A 15,828-nucleotide genomic window follows, 5' to 3' on the forward strand; every position below is an offset into this window, starting at 1 on the left:
TCTTTGTACTCACTTGCAGTAGTTAGATCTTCTCTCAAAATTATCATTTTTCTCTCAAGCTCTTGTTCATTACTCTAGGATTGTACCAAATCAATTCTCAACATATCATTTTCATGAACCAGCCTACCACATTCTTCAAGTTTGTTCTTTAGGGATACAACAAGATTTTCTTCCTTCTTCTTTTTTTCCTCAATCTCCTTAGACATCCTCATAGTTATAACTTACATTTCATTTTTCATAACCATGTTCTCTTGACTCAATTTCTGACATTTTTCCTTAAGTGCATCTTGCTTTTCATCATCCCGACTTTGCAAAATTTCCTTCCTCCTAGCTTGAACAAATGATAGCCTCTCTTGGAGGACAAGAATGAATTCCTTAGCAGAATTCAATTTATCTTGTAGCTTTAAGTTATTCAACCTTTCAACATCATAATCTTCAAGTGCCATCTCAAGTTGCTTCTCCAAAGCCATATCCATGGATTATGGTTTCAGGATCTTCCTCAATCTTTTAAACTTTCTCCAAGGCACAAGGCTCTAACACTAATTGTTGGAAACCAATAACACTGAGAGTGGGGGGTGAATTAGTGTTATACCAGAATGATAATTTTTATCCTTAATAAAACATGCATACACCAACTAATATACCGGTACATACATAATTGAAAGAAGTAAAGAAACCGATAAGTCAATCACATAAATGAGAACCATAACACAGATTTATATGTGGAAAACCTCAAAGAGGAAAAACCACAGTGGGATTTGTGACCCACAATATCAATCCACTAGCCATATGAAGATATATTACAAAATATAAGGGGCTTGCACTTGCAAGAAGGCTTACAGCCTAGAGCACACTGCTCAATCACAAAAGGAGCATCACTGAGTACATAAAATTCTAGACTACAATCTAGAGAAGTGTGAACTGCTAAGATAGCATCTTCTATGCTAGAATATAGTTATGGTTTAAGCTATGTCTATTCTGGTCTGAATCCCTAAACCCTTTACCGGAATAACCCTTACAATAATTTCCTCACATACATAATCTCTATGAACTATTTCACATCATATTACATTCGCATATCCATAATCTCTAATCTCATGTCTTTTGTATCTCTTCCTATATCAAAAATGATCTATCAAACTGACTTGTATAACCTATACAAATTTACATGCCTTATGTCAGCTTACAAAGATATATACAATATCAATTTACATGTCGGCCAGATAACATAAATGCATAAACATTAAAATCAATTGCCGATGCCGGATCCAAGATATGCGGGCCTCCAATACCAATAACCTTTACTAAACCAAGTCGGCCTACATTATCGGTGACCAAAGAAATCCTTTTGTCCTATCAGTGCCGGTGTCGGTGTAGTATCTATGGATTTCCTGTCGGTACACCATAGAACCAAAACATGAAGCCGAAACAGAATACCGTGTTGCCATCAATGACAACATAGTGAAACCAACCAATTGAGTGTCAATTGCCAACAGATAAAAGGTAGGTGGGATAAATATAAGAATTTATTTTACATATGTATTAATATATTGGTGGGGTATATTATTATTTTACCAAGGAATATTTACATATCCCACGTGCATATAAAGTCAACTATATTAAATAGATGAACTATAGACAAAAATCATTTAAATTAAATAATCTAAAGGGAACATTAGTAAATAAATTATTAAAGGCTCATAACTATTAAATAACCAACATATATTAATATTGAATAAAAAATTAAACTATAGACATAAGCAAGCTACAAATAAATAAAGGGGCAAATAAATCATATATCTATTAAATAATAAATACTAAATAAATCATAATTTGATATTAAATAAATAAACAACTAGGGATTAAATACCCAATAATCAAATAGACAAAATACTATTAATCAAATAGTCAATCTAGACATTAATAATCACATCATCACATATAATCAAATAAATCGTCAAATACTAACATACTCATCAGACCGACTGACCAACATGGCGAACTATGCCAAGACTCTGACAACACATAGTGATGAATTAGACCTATAGTAGGTGAAGGGAACTTGTGTCAACTCCAAAACTAAATATACCATTGGGAATGAAAACATGCTCACACCTGTGTACCCAGAAGAAGCTCGCACCTAGAAATCTAGGAGGAATAAGTGCCTAGTACTTGCAAATCTTGCAACCAAAAAGCAATGATGCATATATATACATATATATAAATGGCAGACACATGGTAGAATTTCACAATGACACATCCCACTCACAATGAGTAATGTGACATTGATTCTACCTTGAAGATAGTCCAACAATGAAAAATACATCAAGTAAGAATCTTATCATATATGTAAACAAGAGATAGGGTTAGTATGTCAATAATCTCCTCAAATGCATAAACAACATTAAATTATCCATAATATAATCTAGTGCTTAATCAATCATAAACTATCAACATAATGAAGAATATAAAACCATAAAGCATGTGTATACATATAGAATCTATGAAATCACATATATCCATATTATCCCATAATCAATAATAAGAAATCCCATTATTATCATAATGATCCAAGATATGACAATCAACCATAATAATTATCATATAGCATATGTCTATGAGAAAGTGTCTAACATCATAAAATAGCATCTACGATAAGTGCAAATTCATAAGAAGGCATCCAAGTATTATCGCCATATCCAACTAAGTCTATTGATGCATAGATCAAAAGATAGATTGAGGAGGGACACTACACTCTCTAAGAGACATTTCCATATCAAGTTATGCCTTTATTTCTTCTTTTTCTTCTTTTTCCTCGTGCCAATGAGCATATAGGGTACCAACTTCCTGATTCAACTTAAAGATCTCATGTTCTTTCTCTTTAATCTTGTAATCTATTGTCCTCCTTGCTTCAATTTCTTGGCTCATTCTAATGGTTAGGGCTTCTAGCTCTCTCCTCAAGTTAGCCTTCTCATTATTCAGTTTTTCCACTTCATCAACCAATTCATCTACATTTGCTTCATCAGAATAGCCACTTTTAGAAACCTGCAATAGTTGTTTAGTTAGCTCTTTCCTCTTAGCAAGTGAAGATTTATACTTTCCTCTCAATGTTTCTAGGGCTTCCTCAATTTTTGCAATTCTATTAGACATCTCTTTATAGGTCATTCCTTCCCCCATGTCTACCTTAGGGATCCTTCCAAAGTGGTTAAGCCTCAAGGAATTTAGGCTCTAATACCAATTGGTAAATTTATAAGGCACTGAGAGGGGGGGGTGAATCAGTGCATGAAAAAATAATATGAATCTGATCACCAACTTTAACAACTCAAAACTTAACAAGCATAAGAGGAATATCACCACAGAAGATAATGCCCAATAAAACAAATTCCACATAACACAAGATATTTGTACGTGGAAACCCAAAAGGGAAAAAACATAGTGGGAGTTAGTACCCACAAGATTCACTATTTACATAATACAAATCTTGACCGGTTAATGTCTTACAAATATGCCCTGTTAGGAGCAGACCTAGTTAGGAGTCACCTGGTTAAGGGATTTAATATGATGAGCCCTATTAGGATCTTTGACCTATTAGGATCAAACTTGCAAGAGGATTTAAGACTCTGATATAGAGCTACCCTATTAGGGGATTTATAAATTAAGGCATATTAGGACCTACCCGGCTAGGGGATTTTATTGTTGCAATCTATTAGGAAAATAATAGTCAAATGATCTTCATGTAGAACCTCTGTGTCTAATAAGATCCACTTCAGATCCTCAAAACTTCAACAACACATCAATATAGAGCTTCACTAATCACCACACAATCAAATCATCAATACAAAGCTTCACTAATCACCACACAATCAAATTTGCATCCTTCGCTAATGATTTCTCACTCTTACATACACACACCAACTTGATACCTCATCACACTTTTTATAAACATCTCTTAGTTGGATACAACCTTGGAATAATTTCCTAGGTTCAATGAATCTAGCACTTCTTACATTATATGCCTTACTTATGTTGGCCATCGACATCAAAAACAAAAATTAAAACAAAAACTATACTGGTTTACCGATCTAAGTGACTTTATCACTACCGGTTAAGTGCTCATCAGAATGCCTACTCTATGCATCAAATCTCGCTATTTTGGTTGAATCTATTAATGCAGTCATGAACATAGCTCCAAATAATTGTCTCCTCATTACCTTAAAACCACATTATCCAACTCTTCATGAATCACCTGTACTGATTGCTAGAATGCAACTTTGTCTTTGTTTATTGGTTGAAGTCCTAATTATCGATCTTCTGTTAAACTGTCTTTTATACTGGTTATACCTAGCTAGTTGGCTTCCAAGAGTTAGATGACTACAAAAACATTATTGCCATCAATGATAACACAAGACTTAGTCATCAAACATGAATATCAATCTCTTCATCACATTCACCAATCAATCATTTATCGATTGCATATCACCAGTAGTATTTACTGGTTCAGTCAGATGCCAACACCCTATTAGGAGCAACCTCACAAGAGGATTTAAGACTTAGATATTGAGCTATCCTATTAGGGGATTTATTGTTTAAGGCCTGTTAGGACCTATCAAATTAAGGGATTTATTTTGCTGCAACTGTTAGGAAAAAATAGAGTATGATTTAAGTATAGCACTTCACTGCTTGCTTGATCAGATCCAATTCTGCAACACTCTCGCAGATCATAGACACTGGGTTGGCTTCACACTCTTTTCTCAAAAATCACTGACACAACAATCATCATCTAAACTGACCTAAATAACCTTTATAACTTTGTTGATTACAAAATCCTAAATACATCAAAAAATCAAATGAATTTACAATATAGAACATCACATATCATTACAACATTTTACAAGACAATATTAGCCATTTAATGATCATAACTCATCACCACAACTCGATCTGATAGGTAGTTAAACCCACAAAATATTCTTCTAAGTCATTTATTTCTTCCCAAGAAATTCCTTCCTCAATCATGCCAAAACATCACCTTATCCTTCCATGCGGGTTGTGCCACATCACCATCAATATTTGAATTTGATGTAAATAACTGCCAAACCAAAAATCATTACTGGTTAAAAGAATTTGATACCGGTTCTAAAACCCTTCTTAAACCTTAGAGAAAGTACAACATAAATAATGAACATGAATTTCAGTAATCAAAACATGATGCAGTTCCGATCAAAGATACATTACAATGATACAAATACATGTTCCAAAGAATAACACTTTATTCGTCACCAATCTTTAGAGCCAATCAAAACATTTCCATGTTTACTAGCTAAGCTCCTAATTCTCAGCTCACAGTATTTATTGCTAGTTCACGATTAATCCATATCCTCTACCAATTATGCCTTACCGGCTGACCTACAAGACATAGATGATAGAGTAAACATGAACAAACATTAGATGAAATCAATGACACACACAAATAACTAATCAATGTCATCAATCCAATCAATCTCAATATCTTTATCATAACTAAACTATATCATCACCAAAAGTCCTATACCAGTTCAACCAACATTCTCCATTTGCATCATCAATTATGCCAATCATTCCAACATTCTCCCCCTTTGGCATTGATAGCAACACCAACATATTCAATTGTCAACTACACTCATCATGTTGGTTTGTTCAAGAACATCTCTACTGCACTCCATCTTGTGTCAGTTACAAATCTTCCATCTTCTCTAATTATTCTTCTTTGAAACTAATACTCACCCTATCTGTTATAGTTCATCTCACCCTTTGACAACAATGCCAAAGGTGCAAATGCATCACTAGTCTTCATATTTGTTGTTGTTGTTCTCTCCAAAATCTCAACAAATTATATCTAAGTTGCTCCCCCTACAAAGTAGCCAACATTTAATCAATCCATGGATAAAAATATTCATTAAGCCCACTAGATTGATGCATCTCCTGCATCTTAGTTTTTCTTGTATAGGGGTTTGACCCCTAATTTACCTCTGAGATACTCAAAGGTAGTCTTCGGCAAAGGTTTTGCAAATATGTCTTCTAACTGTTCTTTTCTTGTCACATACTCCATTTTGACTTTTTTCTCCTTTACTCTCTCCCTCAGAAAGTGATATTTCAATTTCACATGCTTTGTTCTTACATGTAACACATGATTTTTTGAAATATTAATATCACTAGTGTCGTCACAATAAATGATCAACGGTTTAGACATATCTTGCTTAAAGCCTTCCAATACATGTCTCATCTGGATTGCCTATGTATAATTCATAGATACTACAACATACTCCAACTCTATTGTTGACTGTGATACACATATTTTCTTTTTACTTGTCCAAGAAACCAACCTACCTCCAAAAAGAAAAGCTCCACCGATAGTGCTTTTTTGGTCATCAACATTGCCTACCCAATCTGCATCAATAAACACTTCCAAAGAAAAGTCACCTTTATAAGGATACCATAAACCATAATCCATTGTGCCTTTTAGGTACTAGAATATCCTTTTCATCTCTATCAAATGATTCTCCTTGGGATTCTTCTCAAATCTAGCAACCAAACCAACAACATGTGCAATATTAGGCCTACTATGAATAACATAATGTAGCTTACCAATTATTGACCTGTATTCTTTCTCATCAAGAGAGGGTGAATCATCTTGTTTTGACAATTTACAACCTATCACCATTGGAGTACCAATCGGTTTATAATCCTCCATGCCAAATGTCTTCAATGCTTCCTTTATATATTTAGTTTTACAAATAAATATTCCACCATCTAGTTGCTGGACCTGCAACCCAATCAAAAATTTAATTTCACCAATAAGAGGCATCTTTGTTGGCATTAAGTTATCATTAATGTCAACTGGTTTGGCAAGGTCACTGGTAAGAAAGAAGAAGTGACTGATATGATGGTAATACACATGAGAGTGAGCAGAAAAAAGGAAGGCTTACCAATAAGGTAGAAACTGAGATAAAGACTGTGTGTGTTAACATGTTGAGCAATAACCAGTAGAGCAATAAACCAGTCTGGAGATTGGTTGCCTGCTTATGATGAAGAGGTAGAATGTTGAAGATATCATAAACCACTAAAGAAGAAGATCTCATCAGTAAGGTGTGTATCGATATGAGTTTGCTGAATGTTCAAGTATGAACTAACTATGTGTTAGTGAGCTGAGTGATTGACCATGGTGATGCTATGTGGAGCCGAAGTGGCAAATATGCAGAGGTAGGTAATGCCACCATCAACATGTTGGTGAAACAACTAGTCGATATAAATGAAACAACCACAAATCACAAGATTGTAACTGGCCGATGCGGTTCGAGGAAGAAAGAATGATAGAGGAAGATCAGGGAGTAGTTGGTGTTGGATCAATGGAAAGGAAATACGATTGCAAGGAGACTTCGAAAAGGAAACAACTGAGTGTTTTATGAGTCAATAGATTTCAAGATAGGAAATCTTGTACATGATTGCTATTTTTATCAAGTATGCTTTGGGTAATGATAAAAGTGTACAGATGAATCCCTGGAGTACATGTGATCGACCCAAGATTGGATTGGATCCTATACAAACTGTTTTGGGAAAAAGAAACCCTAACTGCTCTGAATTTGAATTGCTTCATGGCGATAAATAGATGAGCTTGAGATAGAGGAAGATGATGTTGTTGATATTATGGATGTGTTGCATTAGTTTTGTCATTGATGTCAACACTTATCCTTCTGGAGATCTGTGGTTCACCACCACATTGTGTTCATCGGCAAGGTCAGTGACTTATGCACAGTCACCCATATATTGTTCACCGATAGGTTATATGGTTCACCTATACTGATGATGACTTGTTATCATCTTGAGATCACTTGATTGTGTTGAAGACATGATTTGGATAGTTAGTTTTGGTGTTTTGGTTATTGGTCTAATCGGGTTGATATATTTGTTGTTACTGGCAAATTGGTCTAGGTTATGGACCGGTATGCATTATCGAATAAAGATCAACATGACACGTTATGGAGATGATTTATTGATTGGATATTTTTGTAATTGTATTGAGCCAACATGATGCATCACATTTAGACTTATTTATAATTGATTTTATTGTAATATTCTTAGTGAGCCGACCTACACATTTGGTCTTAGGTTTAGTATATATGTAAGATCTCATTTGTGAGATGAGAGATATGACATGGTTATGGTATGGTATTGTAACATAGTATGTGCAAATATTGAAGATCATATGAGAAAACCATAGAAAAGGTTCATGGAAGGTTTGAAGGTGTTTATCAGATTTTAATTGGTACTGAATCCAACATTGGAGATGCTATTTTGAGCAGTACATTGTTGTAGGATTTAACCATCCGACTGTAGTCAATGCGACTCCCATTTGAGAAGTGTGCTTTAGGCGGTTGGCCTTTCTACATGTGCGGATCCCATATGTATACACATACTATTTGTAGTAGTATCATCTAATTGTGGGTAAGGTTTCCCACCATGGTTTTTCCCCTTATTGGGTTTCCACGTCAAAATATCTATGTTATGTGTTGTGGATGTTTTTTCCCTTTCCATTTCATGCATTAAGTTTCACCGGTATTGATATTAATTGTTAATTTGTTAACTGACATAAAATTTGGTTCATCGATATTAAGTATTAAGCTTGATTAAGTTATAATTTGGTTGAAATTCATTGACAAATGATTCACCCCTCCCGCTCTCAGTTTCCCTTCCAGTTCCTAACAAATGATGCATAGAAGAAGAAGTGAAAAGAGAGATTAAGTGCAAAGAAGAATTGAAAGCCTTCGAATTTATTCTAAGAAATTTATAGAGTAAGTGGGCAAAAAAACCGATGAGAGGGTTTAATCGGAATTGATTGCGCACTAGTATAACTGTAGTTTCACAATTAAGAAAAATTGGCAAGGTGTGGTAGAGCAAACAACATCCAAGTGTGACATAGTGTGTTGTGAGACTATGTGAAAGAGAGAGAGAGATAACAGAGGCCAAGAATCAGAGAGTAATCTCACAACCGGTAGTGTGAGATTCAGTGGAGGAGAAAAGACTATCGATTAGTAGCAGGATATTTAATCAAGAGTTGTAGAATTCATTTGCAACAAGAAATCTTAACTATTTCTAAATTGTATTTCATTATACATCTCCAAGTTGGAGCTTGGTGCAGGGGTTGGTGCTCCTTAGGTTGGTGCTCTGAATCTTTGTAATTCAGTGTTTTACCTGTGAGGCTGGATTCGAGCAGTCGTCTCCAGTAGTTTTTCTCATCTAGGTTTTTCCCACTTTGGGTTTTCCTCGTACATCTGGTGTGTTACTATTTACTAAGTTGTCATTAGTTTTATGCCCAAAGTCATCCTATATACACTAGTCGATTAATACTACATAAAAGTCCAATCGGTATATACTAAGGCTACTAGTGTCAGTTACAAAAGAGAGACAAGTCACCCAGATGAGATACACCGAGCTATGTATTGAGTAAAGTACATATGTCCACCGAGCAACAAAGAAGGTACACCGAGTTAATCTGAACCGAGTGGAAACATGTTACCAGATTCAATGAACCTGGGCACATATGTGAAACGTGTTACAAAATTTGAGAAGATGAAACCATTATTACATATGAAATTGCATTTAAAGATTTTGTATGATTTTGAGGAAGAATATCCAATGAAATAATCTCTATGTTTATTCATTCAATAAAACATGTTTGTATGATCGAAACATGAACAGATCATCATTTTAGAGATATATAAACAAAATGATCTGAGTATTTGATATATGATATGACGTGGAAAATCAAGAGAGAAGATACAATGTGATGATATAGTTAAGAAAGAAGATTTAAAGAGATATTTAGAGGTTACCATGAAGGTTTCAGAGAACAGTTTAAGGGACAGAGTATACAGAAGTGGTTATCGAGTTTATCTATCAATTACCGAGGAATGCTATGAGAAAAGGTAATTTTATATTGACCACATAGAGTCTACTATAACGTTTCAGATGTGAAGTTGTAGATATTTTGTAAAGATTTTGACTGAATTATTTAAGTTGTGTTAGAAACCTTTAACAGGGAAAAAGACTCTAATAAAGTCTATAAATTGTAAAGCCTTTAACTAGGTACAACATTTTTGTAAAAGTGTTTTTAAAATCCTTTAGCGAGGTATATCTAAAGATCTTTATACTCCTAATAGGGTCAGCTATCAGAAATAGCTAAACATGTAGCTCTAACCGACCAATCTTGATTATTGTAGTAGTGAAGTTGTGGGTGCCATCCCCACTGCAGTTTTTCTCTCTAACCAAGAGTTTCTGCGTGACCAAAAATATTTGTGTTATGGAGTGAAATTTTGATGGATGTTATTTCTATGATTATGTTTTAGTCTTATATATTTTTGAGATCAACAATACTTAGTCTGTGTTTATCAGTAAAATTGTTTTTCAAGAAAAGGTTTGAAGTACTGATTCACCCCTCCCCTCTCAGTACATTAGCTTTCCAAGTCAGACCTAGCAATTGGTATCAGAGCTTAATTCTTGGTAAAGGGATTAATAGCCTAAAGAGAAAGATCCTATCAATGGAAGGCTATAAACAATCATGCAGAATTATGAATCTTCAAGAAGAATTGGATCATGCTAATCAAGTGATTACAGATATGCAGAGGCAAATGCAAAGATCACTCAAAGTCAGAAGAAGGTTGTCTAATGATTTACAAGACTCACAAGAGTTGGTGGAACAAATTGAGACATCATCTGAGAACAACATATCAAAAGAATCTGAAGAAATGATTGTAGAATTGAAAGAAAAGAACAAAGCACTTAATGAACAACTAAAAGCAATGAGAAGGGAACATGAGTATTTTAGCACACAGATGACTGAAAATCTTGAAGCATTGAGAACAATTGAAGATAATATGTGAAATATAGAAGGAGAAAAACAACAGCTAGAAGGAATGGTGTCTGAAAAAAATGATGAAATATCAAGGATGACTGAAGTTCAACATAATCTATCTGATCAATTGGATTATGCACATCATGAAGCTACTCTAAAGGAAAATGAGAACCAAGCATTGAAACTTGAATTATCAAGATTGAACGATGAACTAGAAGTAGAAAAGAAGTTAAAAGAAGCACTGAAGAAAAGTTATGAAGCATCAAGAATTTTGGATGAGCAACTAAATATGAGATCACCCAACAAATCTACATGACTCGATTACAAAGGAAACAAATCTACCAAGAAAGGGATCAACACTACCGAGAAAGGAGAATCATCAAAGAAAGCTGGAAACAAAGATAACATGAAGGACAAGAAGCCTATTTGCAACTACTGTGGAAAACAAGGACATACTGCCAACGTTTGGTAGAGCAGAAAAGGTAAGCAACCGAATGTTACTAGGTTTGATGGTTATTGTTACAATTGCAATAAGTGTGGTCACACATCTAAGAAATGTAGGACAAAGTATGTTAATAATTATCAGAAGGAAAAATTCAAGGGGTTTTACAAAAATTGCAATAGATATGGACACAATACCAAGAAATGTTGGTTTAAGCAGAAAAACTATATGTGGACTCCACACCGAGAAAACACTAGAAGCTACGGAACTCACACAGATCTCAATCGACAATATACTTCAGTACCATGGGATTACAATACAAGAGCATGGTGTGAATACTATGAAAGATACAAACATGTAAGCAGTAACTGTATGATAAGGTTTGGAATGAAAAACCAAAGATCATGGAGAAATCCCAGAATGACATGTTTTCATTGTCACAAAGTTGGACATGTGGCTAAAGATTGCAAAGATCAACCTAGAGGAGATACTGAGGAGATAAGAAGCAAATTACAGAAATTTTGGAAAAAGAAGGAAAATGTGTCAACTAATGAAGGAAGCACCTTACCTACCGAGTTAGGTGCATCTACTTTGAATTAATGAATAAAGGTATGGAGGGACTGCATTCTCACAAGGTTAGATCTTAACAATTCTTATTTTTAATCATGTACATAATTCCAAAATCTGCATAGCTAAGATGCAATAGCAAGTTTGAAATATTATCTAGTCTTTTGAATTACCAAAGAAGTCGGTAAATGTATAAAACCTGTCTAGTCGGTAAAAGCTTATAAGGGAGATAGTTGGTTTAGTGGAACTGAGTGCATTTAATGCCTACTATACCTAACCACACGAAGTCCGATAAGGTCAAAAGGAGGTATTTAAAGTACTTTGCGTGGTCATTTTTCACTTACCAGTTTTCAAAGTGTAGAGAAAAGAGAATCAAAGGTGATCAAACATTTCCAAGAGTAAATTCAAGGTATTTAGCATAATCTAAAATGCATTTTTAGCAATTAACCGATCAAAATCAGTTGTGAATATTTGCGAAGTATTTACTAAGTTGGAGGCATTTTCTGGTTATTTGAAACCCTAAGATATTTCGTAAGTAAAATTTCAAGTTTGAAATGGCTCCCAAGATACAGAAACCCATTGTAGTAGAGACCATTGAGAAGCCTACACTGAAATACACCTTACCTCCCAAAGTGGCATCCGAACCTGATGAGAAAATTGCATTCTCTCTTATTTCAGATAGGGTTCCATTTATCGAAGATATTAGATTTTATACCAAGTGTCGAGTTGAAGAGCTAGGTCATACTGAGATTAAGGATATGTATGATGAATTGTGCACCGATGGAATCCTAGATAGCAAGTTTGAGCATATCAAAGTTAAGGGATTGATCGAAGCCCTAACTTATCGTCGAGTCTTAAAACCCCAATGGGTCAAATTTGTCTTGAGCCAAGTGCATGACAATTTTATGTGGTTAGAGGATCAACCTTCAAGATCACCAAGGAGATTATTCACATGATAACCAGATACCCTATATTTGACCATGCCCGAGCATAGAAGATGATTTCACAAAAGGAAGTGACAACATTAACAAGAGTTGAGTCTGATTGTAGAGGTCTTAAGTTGAACAATGTGACTAATGCAGAACTCAATTTTTCTATTAGAGTTATTGGTTATTGTTTTTTCCAGTCTGCAAGAGAAAACAGTGTACCATGTGTAGTTGTAGATTTGGCTTATAAAACTGTTAAAAAGGGTATGCAAATTGATTTATGTGAAGTATTATTGAAGAATCTTTTTGAAAATCTCAATACAATAAGGAAACCGAAGAAGAATAATACTGCCAACACACTAAAGTTTGGGTCACTCTTAGTGTGTATGTTCTATTTTCAGAAATTCTTTCCATTAGTTAGTAACATTGTTTGGGAATTACACTGACCAATCACCCATCAAATAAATGATTTCATCAATTAGCTAGGTGATAATTTCAATATGATAATGGATGATTACTTCAACAGATTCCAGGAAAAGATGCATAGCAGGTACAGGATTCCACCTCAACTAGTGGAAAAGTACAAGGATACTATATGTTTTGAAGTGGATACCAACTATTGTTATGTCAATGCAGTGGAACCCAAGACTCAATCTTTACCACCTATGGGTTATGAGATAGATTTTGACATTTCTCAACAGTAGATAGATGCCTTTTTAGCACTTCCAAGGGATGCTATCGAGAAAAGATATGGCACCTATGAAGAGGTGAAAGAAAAAGTAAAAATGAGCATTGTAGTACCAAAGTCTTCCAGAAAAGCCACCAGAATGATCAAGGATTTAACTGAAAAGTTTGGTGAAGGTTCTACCTCCACACCTACTAAGCCAACAAGTAGGAATAATGATCAACTTTCAATTGAGGAAGAATCTGAAGCTCAAGAAGCAACAATTACATTGAGCACCAAATTGCCAAAGGACAAAATTTTGAAAAGAAAGAAACAGGATACAACCAAGGTAACACCGACCCCACCAGTAAAGCGACTGAACACTAGATCATCTGCTGTGTCACCTAGTAAGAAGTAAAAGAATGTCAAAATGCCTAAGGTTACAAAAACTTATAGAAAGAAGACCAGAAGACTAATTTTGGATAAAGAGGCAAGTGACATAGAGTCAAAAGATGTAAATAAATTTCAGGTTGTAAAAAGCACAAATGAAGATGTACATAGTGTTGACAATTTTTGTGCAAAATTAAAGCAATATGGTGGATTTGGGTCATTTAGATATGTAAAATATGATTCAAGAACAGAACAAGAGAAGAGACAAATAGAAGAGACTATAATTTGTACACTTCTCAAGTTCCGAGAAGTTCCATTGGAAGTGGCTGGTTTTCTTCCAAAAGCATTGTATTCACATATTGATAATAGATGGAAATATGCTATGGACTCAAAGAAGCGAATAAGAGAAAGAGTTTTGGTTCATCTCTTTCTAGATATGTCGGTAGATGACATAAGAGAACATTTGAAAAACTACTAGACAAATTTTCAAGTAAAACAAAGGGCCTTGAAAATGATGAATGGCCTATATCTTGAAGTTGAAAAAGAAACTAAACAAAAATGGAAGAAAATATTAAGAATTCAGACTGAAGAGTCAAAAGGTGAAGTAGAAGTAGTCGACATCACCGAGCAAGATCCTGCTTCCACTATTTAGTTAGATGAGGATGTAATAGACACTGAGGCACATGAAGAAGAAAAGATAGAAGGAAGCACCTATGCTAAACTGGTATCAAGTGAATTAGTTTTGGAATGGGTTAAGTCCTATCCTCCGATCACCCAACAAGTTTCAGCCGAGAAACTTTAGGACATAGATCAAGGTATAGAGGGTCAAAAGGCTAACCAAGATGAATCTACCTCTCAAGCCACCGATGAGAAAACTTCCCAAGTACCATCAAGCACCGAGACAGTTGCCACTGAAAATTTGAGCAAGGAAACTCTAAAGGATACATCAGAGGCTACAGGAACCGACAAAAGTGTTGCCTCTACCGAGCAACATACCGAGGGAGTACAAGTCTCTAAAGCTATTGTACCCATTCAACCATAGAAGACATCATCATCAAAGGAGAAGAAAGCAAAAAGAAATAGTTTTAAGATAGATCTGTCAAAGCCTATTGTGTTGCCAAATGTTGACATTACAAAATTGAAAGGGCAAGCACTGATAGAATTCAGCAAGCTTTGTAAAGCCAAAGCAGAGAAGGAAAGATAGATAGCTATTCAGTAGAAGAATTGAGTACTTCATAAGGTGAAAATATTATTGACAGACATGATACCTGAAGCTACCATCAATAAAGATGTTGCCATCCATATGCAATTGGATGAGCTACACTCTCAATTGGAGGCATCAAGAGTAGAAGCATCAGAATACCTTAGCAAATTGAAAGATAAAGAGCTAACTACCAAGATGATTGAAGAAGTGCAGAAAGCAATTGCTATAAGTAAAATTTAAGCTTATTGAAATCATTGCTGAGTTGTCTCCTCAACTTAAGAATATCATTTATTTACTCCAGAAGTTATGTACATTCTCATTCTTTATCAAAGATATTAAGAATAAGACTGAAGTCATTGAAAAAGAGATTACTGATCTCTCAAGTAAATTGACTACCGAGCCAAATTCTCTTCAGAATTTTTATACAAGGCTACAAACCCTTATGGCTCAACAATTAGAACTTCGGAATGAAGAGCATAAAATAAGGATGGATATCATGACTCTTCAAACATGATTTATTCCCCATTTGTCATCAGTTCAAGAGCAGATCAACTGAGCTACCCAATTGTCCACTCAAGTAGAGGGAAGCAATTTAGATGGTTTGATCACACTATCAGCTGATATTACAGCTCGGAATTCACTAATGGAAAGTGTCAAGGATGCACTTACCAATGCTCTTACAGAAGCTCGTACAAAGTATAAATTTTTTTTTGATCAGTTGCCCCCACCAAATGGTAACTAGTTTTG

This window comes from Cryptomeria japonica, chromosome 6 (assembly GCF_030272615.1).
Source record: "Cryptomeria japonica chromosome 6, Sugi_1.0, whole genome shotgun sequence".
Classification (NCBI taxonomy): Eukaryota; Viridiplantae; Streptophyta; class Pinopsida; order Cupressales; family Cupressaceae; genus Cryptomeria; species Cryptomeria japonica.